We start from the raw sequence: 8,059 nt of genomic DNA, 5'->3' as shown, positions 1-8,059 counted from the left end.
TAGTAGTTATAGAGGCGGTTATAACCGCCTCTAAAACTATTGAAAGGTAATGAAAACTTAGTAGCTATAGAGGCGGTTATAACCGCCTCTACTCTTGTTATTACAAACCGCTTCCGCAAATAAAACTTACCCCAACGGTTAGTACAAATCAGTTCTAAAGTATAGAGCCGGCTTGATACGAGGCGATTTAGAGGCGGGTAAAAAAACCAACACTATATCTATAGAGGCGGTTAAAAACGCACTGTATAGGGAACTTTAAACCGCCTCAAAAACACTTTTTTGGTGTAGTGATTTAATGGCTTCTACAACACAAGTGAAGGAGAGGACAGGAACAAGATCTATGGCTTAGCACTCGCGGAGGAGATCTACAAAACAAAAGCGGATGATTGCCGAGTGCTGCAGGATGCAAGTAAAAAGCATAGTAGAAAGCCTCGTCCAAACAAAAACACAAGCCATTGAATGGTATGAGAAATGCTTTTGTTAGGTACTCGAACAGAACTTCTTTGGGAAGGTGGACAGCGATAGTGTTCGGTGGCTATGTGGCGTGAACCAACTATCGCCTGAGGCGAGCATTACTCTTTCGTGAATCGGCATTGGGATTGATCGATGACACGATCCAATGATCAGATGTTTGTGGGTCTTTGGAGAAGAGGAGATCGGTAACTCATTGAAAGGCTATGTTCTCTTGCGGTGCACTAGAGATCTTAGTAAGGAGGGATACACGCAATGCTTGCAGAGAGGGGTGAGCCGGTGTCCAGGGGAATGCAACAAAACCAATGGGTGGCGCTATCTCTCGGTAGTTGTACCTTGAGGTTTGAGGTCAATCCTTTCTTTGATACTTGCCTTGATATCGACTTTATCCCCAGTGTCTCCTAAACCAAACAATGGTGGCGGTGAGTAATCTTTGCTTTTTTTTAACCTTCAAGATTTATTTTGCATGTTATGCTTGTTATATAGTGTAATAAGTTCACGCTTTTAACGTAAGGAAAGAAGAAGTCAAAAAGCTGTTAATATTGTCGCCATTGTTGCCCCTGTTTGGGACTCATCCTTTTTGGGTTCTTGTATCCTCTATATATGGTGGAGGTTGAGGCGAGAAATGGTATGCATATGCTACTTAATTATCCTTTTTATTGTTTGATGCTTATATGGTTAGTAATATACCTTTTTTTCTTATTCTCGGAAAAGAAGAAGAAAGCAATTTGAAGATTACAGCCAGGTCACTAGTAATGATTTGCCATTCATGGATCTTGCTACAATACAAGCGACAACTGGTAACTTTGTCTGTTGAAAAATAAGCTTGGAGAAGGGGGATTCGGTTCGTTTATAAAGTAATTAATTATAACAATTGTTTTTTTCTTACCACTAGTTAAAAAATAATGCGGTTTCGATAAGAGATTATCATGTTTTTCAGGGTGTTCGAATAATGGAGCGAGATTGCAGTTAAGAGGCTTTCGAAAGAAAATCTAAGCAAGGTGCCATTGAATTTGAAAAATGAGGTGAAGTTGATTGCCAAACTCCAGCATAGAAATCTTGTAAAAATGCTTGGTTGGTGTCTTTCGAGAGAGAGAGAAGCTTCTCATCTATGAATATCTGCCAAACAAGAGCCTTGATGCTCTTCTTTTTGGTCAGTTCCAAACCAAACATGCTTTGCCTTCTTTATATATTCAAACACTTAACATTGTTTCTGTTGGGATCGAGTGAAAAAGAATGTGAATGAACTCTCACAAAACACTCAGATTTCACACTCGAAATGAGTTCTTAATATAACAATGGAATGAAGGAAGAAAATGTAAAGAGGAAGGAGATAAATCGGATGCTACGAAATTCCTTACTACCGTTTCATTAATTCATTCAAGCATTTAAACAAACAAAGCTGATATGCATGCCGATTGAAGCATCATAGTTCATACAACCGTAACAATTGAAACATAAGAATACAAACATACAGGTGAAAAGTAAATACAACAATAAGATAAATTTAGCTTGATGTGATTCCCAATTCAGGTGTTGAATTGAAATCTCTTACTGTGTGGTGGAGAGTGAGATGGGAGAGCGAGTGAGTGCAGGGAAACACGGGGAGCAAGTCTTAGTGGCTTCAGTGAAGTGTCTGATCAAACATCCTCAACATCCTCCCATTGATCAGAGAAGTCTCTAATTCCCGACTCAAGTCTCCGTGGCTTCAAACTTGCATCTTGGCAATGGTTTGGTAAGCGAATCGGCAAGTTGCTTTTCGATCCCTGCAGATGTTTAACATCAATTGCTTCATCTCTTATAAGATCCGGGATGAAGTGAAAGTGGGTGTCAATGTGCTTTGTGCGCCCATGGTGGACTGTGGTTTTTAGCGATACAAAGTGCGCGACCGATTATCACACCGAGATGAAAGTGGAGCGAGTTGTGCTTCATTCAAATCTCCCAACAAAGGCCTCAACCAAACAGCTTCACAGCGGCGGCGATGGAGAAATATACTGCCCTGCGTGCTGAGCAGGCGATGATGGCACTGTTTCTTGGAGCACCGAGCTATAGCTCCCGAACCAAGTGAGAAAAATCCATCTCGTGGTACTCTTTCCGGTCATCCCGAGAGCTGCTCCAATCCTGTCGAATAACCAAATAATTTAAAAATTCTCACCTCTGTTATAATGAATCCCATAATTAACTGTTCCACTGATATAGTGTAGGATTCTCTTCAAGGCTCCCAAGTGATGCAAACTTGGTTTTTGCATGAACCGAGATGACAAGGAAACAGCTTGAGCTATGTACGGTCGGGAGTATGAGATAAATATAATAGCTCCCCCAATTAACCTTGGTATCTCACTGGATCGAGTTTCTCACGAAGCATCAAGCAGAGAGAGTTTTTCATTTGCATTTATAGGAGTATCAATTGATTTGCAATTCTCCATCCCAGCTTTGCGAAGTAAATCAACAGCGAATCTGTGTTGAGATACAAAGATTGATCCTTTCTTCTGAGTAATTTCAAGACCAAGAAAGTACCTCATTAGTCCGAGATCAGACATCTCGAAGGTATTCATCATGGAGTTCTTTGAATTCCCTTAGTTTGCATCTCGGAAGAACCCATATAAAGGATGTCATCGACATATAAAGTGAGTAGCGAATAATCAGTGATCTTCTCCTTCTTACAATACACGGTTGGTTCATTTTGACTGCAAAACGAAGTCCCAGCCAAGTGAAATATGCATCGATGTGACTGTACCAAGCTCGAGGAGCTTGACGGAGGCCATACAAGGCTTTGTGAAGTCGATACACACAAGCTTCTTTTCCTTTCACTATAAACCCTTCCGGCTGTGTGACAAAGACCTCTTCCTTGAGCTCTCCATTAAGAAAAGCCGATTTAACGTCAAGTTGATAAACAGTCCATTCTCGTTGAGCACCAATGGACAGAAAAATCCTCACTGTCTCCATGCGAGCAACTGGAGAGAAGATTTCTTCGAAATCAACTCCCTCTTGCTGAGAATACCCTTTTGCCACAATACGAGCTTTCTTCCTTAACAGTGTTCCATCTGGATTAAACTTTGATTTGAAGACCCATTTCAAGCCGATTGTTTTCTTCCCTTCTGGTAGAGAGGTTAAACTCCATGTTTTGTTTTTAGTAATTGCAGTAACTTCTTCCTTCATGGCTGCAATCCAATCTTTATGCATCGCAGCATCTTCGTAAGTGATGGGATCTCCAACAGTGAGAGCAAAAGAGCAAGAGTGATAGATTTCGGAGAGATTTCGTACCTCATCGAGCGCCACCGCCTTCTCCGACGCAGGTTCTTCAATATCTGGAGAAGAAGAGCAATTTGGAAGATGACAATCCAGTCGTTCAGAGAACTGATCGAACGGTGTGGATTGTGCACGAGTTTTGGTCTTTGAAGTCACGTTTTCCTCACGTGCGGGCTCACGCTTGATGGGTCGACTCGAAAGACGCTCAGCCCAATCCCCGTCTTTTTCTTTGAAAAAGCAAACGCTTCTGCTGACGTGTACATGTTTAGAATCCGGAACGATGATCTTATAGGCTCTTGAGATTCGCAGCCAATGAAAACACCGCAAGTGACCCGAGTCAAACTGACCGAGCTTGGTCAATCGAGCATACGCCAGCACTCAAGACTCGAGTGATCCACACTCGGTTTCTCTCGGTCAAGGCTTCCAAAGGTGTTTGGAGCTTCACAGCAGAGGTGGGAGACCGGTTGAGAATATAGACGGCGGTGGCGATCGCTCTGCCCGATATTCGCGGCGTGACATTTGCACTGTGAAGTGCAGCGCCATCTACATTACGGTCCGGTTCTTCCGCCTCGCCACTCCGTCTCACGAGGTGTTCGAGGAACAGATAGTTGATGCCGAATACCTGCATCTCTGCAAAAGGTATTGAATTCGGTGGAGGTGAACTCTCCCCCACGGTCAGTGCGTAGTATCTTCACTGGGAGAAACAATTGCTTCTCCACCAACACTTTGAACTCTCTGAATTTTTCAAAAGCTTCTAGCTTTCTTTGTATAAAGAACACCCAACTGTGTCTTGAGTAATCATCAGTTAACAAAAGGAAATAGATATTACCTCCTATGGATGGAGTATTGATTGGTCCGACGAGATCTGCATGAATTAACTCCAATGGAGCTGCTACTCGCTTTGCCATTCCTTTGGGAAACTTCGTCTGTGTTTGCTTTCCTTGAGAGCAAGCTTCGCAGGGTTGTACATTGCTGATGTTTGGTATCCCCGACACCAACTGTTGCTCTGTCAGTTGCTTCAGCTTCTTCACATTTATATGACCATACCTTTCTATGCCAGAGGTCAGAGACCTCTCCAATTTGTGCCGAATAGGCAAATCCGACATCATCTGCTTCCAAAGGGAAAAGGTTGTGGGTGGTCATGCATACCTGTGCTATTCGAGCTTTGGATTCGGCATTCTTGATGTTGCACACTCCTCCGGTGAACTCAACATCATACCCAGAATCCATTAATTGTCCAACGCTTAATAGGTTATGAGCAAGGTTGGGGACGAATTGCACATTATTCAAGGTAGTTAGTCTTCCTCCCGCTTGAGCAGAGAACCACACTTCCAATTCCCTCGACTTTGAGAGCATTCCCATCTCCCCACTGTGATTGATCGACATGGAGCGCTTTCAAGACTTTGAAACGATTCACATCTCTCGGTCATATGGTGGAGCAACTGCTATCAATGAGCCAAACTCCTCCTGCTTTCTCGGTTTCTTCACTAATGGCCATAAATGCAACTGCTCCTCTTTTTCTTTTCCTTTTCCTTTTCTTCTTTTACAATATTGCCTCCTGCTTTCTATACCAACACTGGGCTTTCACATGCCCAAATTTCTTGCACACAAAGCATTGAACACCTTTGTGTGTCTTGCTACCTTCTCCTGGGCGACTATCCTCTCGATGGCGACTCAAAGATCGAGGCTTCCGCGCGCCTCTTCCTCTTCCTCACATTGTCATCGACGACCACGTCCCCTCTTCCTCCCGGCTTGAGCATATCCTCTTCCAATGTGAAGAGCTTTTTCTCCTTCCTGATGTTGTTCTCCTTCGATATTTACTATGGACTCATGGTTCTTCAACAAGCCACTGAGTTCTTCTACCGTGAGAGTGCTGAGGTCTTTTGCGGATATGATGGAGTGAACCACCTGAGAGAACCTTGATGTGAGACCTCTCAAGAGTTTGGACACAAATGGGCCTTCTCAGGGAGTTCTTCTTTCATAGCTCTAATCGGTATACAATGTCCGTGACCTTGCTAACATAATCTTGACCTGCTTTCTCCATGCTTCATCTTGACAAAGATCAAATTCCCGTTGAAGAGAATGAATCGACGCTTTGATTAGTTGTATTTCCTTGGAATTCTGCTTTGATGGTTTCCCAAGCTTGCTTTCTTTCGCTTTAGCTTCCGAGATTCTCACAAGGATTTTGGTGTCTCAGAGCCCGTTGAATGAGATACAAGGCCTTTGCATCCTTTTTAATACATTCATTCAAACGAGCTCCGGCCACCTTCTTCACCGAATCCTTTTCTCCACTAGTGTCCACGCATCCTTGGACTCGAACATCGCCTTCATCATCAAGCTCCGAGATTATAGTTTTCTCCTTTGAAGAATAGGGACATTGGCATCCCGTGCAGATGAAGAGCCAGACATTCTAACAGTTCTCTGATACCACTGTTGGGATGGGGTGAAAAAGAATGTGAATGAACTCTCACAAAACACTCAGATTTCACACTCGAAATGAGTTCTTAATATAACAATGGAATGAAGGAAGAAATGTAAAGAGGAAGGAGATAAATCAGATGCTCTGAAATTCCTTACTACCGTTTCATTAATTCATTCAAGCATTTAAACAAACAACTGATATGCATGCCAGTGAAGCATCATAGTTCATACAACCAGAACAATTGAAACATAAGAATACAAACATACAGTGAAAGTAAATACAACAATAAGATAAATTTAGCTTGATGTGATTCCCAATTCAGTGCTGAATTGAAATCTCTTCGGCTGTGGTGGAGAGTGAGCTGGAGACTGAGAGTGAGTGCAGGAAACCTGGGGAGCAAGTCTTAGTGGCTTCAATGAAGTGTCTGATCAAACATCCTCAACAGTTTCCCCCCTCAATTTTGATTAACAGATTCAAAAAAGCGAGTACAACTAGATTGGAATAGACGGCTTCAAATCATCAGAGGAATTGCGAGAGGCCTTCTCTATCTTCATGAAGACTCACTGCTCAAAGTCATCCACAGGGACCTCAAAGCCAGTAATGTTTTACTAGACAACAAAATGACCCCAAGATATCAGACTTTGGCATGGCTAGGATTTTCGGAGGAGATGAAAGTGAAGCTAATACAAACAGAGTCGTTGGAACTTAGTACGCTAAGCTCATTTTTAGATGTTTGCTTTTGTTACACTTTATGCATATACAATCCCATATTAAGATGACACTTGAAACAGTGGATACATGGCTCCAGAGTTTGCAATGGGAGGCTTATTCTCTGCGAAGTCTGATGTTTATAGTTTTGGGGTTCTCGTACTTGAAATAGTAACTGGACAAAGGAATGGAAGAGAACACTTTGAAGAACATGACCAGACTCTTATCAGAAATGTGAGTTATTATAATTCAAAACAATATGTGATTAATGAGATAATAACTGTAAATTATATTTAAATACAACAGATATGGCATTTGTGGGTTGAAGGAAGAGCAGTGGAGTTGATGGATCCTTCGCTTGAAGGTTCATATCCAATTAATGAAGCAATGAAGTGCATCAAAATAGGTTTGTTGTGTGTGCAGGAAAATACAGAAGTGAGACCTACAATGTCTCTTGTTGTTCATATGCTGAGGAGTGTTGATGAAACAGTGTTTCCAGAGCCCAGCCAGCCTCCAACTTTTATGAGACAGAGAAGTTCTGTGTCAAATGGATCATCCTCAAGCATTGGGTCTCATGCAACCCTCGTTCATTCTATCAATGATGTTACCAATTCTGATGTCCAGGCTAGATAGTTTGATAGTGTAATAATGTACTTGATTATTTAATCATGCAAGCAATTAGATCCTTGATCAGATGGTTGACTGGAGCAACATATCAAGAACCATGAGTTATATGTAGATCGGCGAAGATGGTTGCCTTGCTTTTGACTTTCATTTTCACATTGCTTTTTGAAGTGGAGTGCTTTTCAATTTTTGTCCTTGTAGAACAACATATCAAGAAGTGGAGTTCTAAACACAGCTGTATTTAGAACAAAAGGGTCTTGTTTGCATCAACTTGACTCAAAACGTTGTCCTCATTCATGAGATGATACTCGGTCTAAAAATTTAAGATAAATTAGGGATCTATTTGCAAATATCTAATATTCAATAAGTTTCTGTGAGGTCTCAACCCTAATTTGGTATATTTACCCTAATAAATGGAACAAAGCTCATGGTTTCTCTTGGATTTTTGAGATGGGTTTCAAAGTGTAGCTTCCTGATTAATTGAAGTTATTATAAGTTGTGAATGAAATCTAAAAATGTGTTTGTATTTGAGTTATTATGTCTGCCATATGTCTATATTATGAACCTCATCAAAGTAGGTAAATA

General features: G+C 41.6%; 1 pseudogene; it reads left to right on the top strand.

The window, feature by feature from the left end:
• Positions 1-606: 606 nt before the first annotated feature.
• On the top strand, positions 607-7,543 carry LOC120258638 (annotated as a pseudogene).
• The last annotated feature ends 516 nt before the right edge of the window (positions 7,544-8,059 follow it).

Source organism: Dioscorea cayenensis, chromosome 4 (genome assembly GCF_009730915.1).
Source record: "Dioscorea cayenensis subsp. rotundata cultivar TDr96_F1 chromosome 4, TDr96_F1_v2_PseudoChromosome.rev07_lg8_w22 25.fasta, whole genome shotgun sequence".
NCBI lineage: Eukaryota > Viridiplantae > Streptophyta > Magnoliopsida > Dioscoreales > Dioscoreaceae > Dioscorea > Dioscorea cayenensis.
Note: the sequence above shows the minus strand (reverse complement) of the source record. Positions and strands in the feature narration are given on the sequence as shown.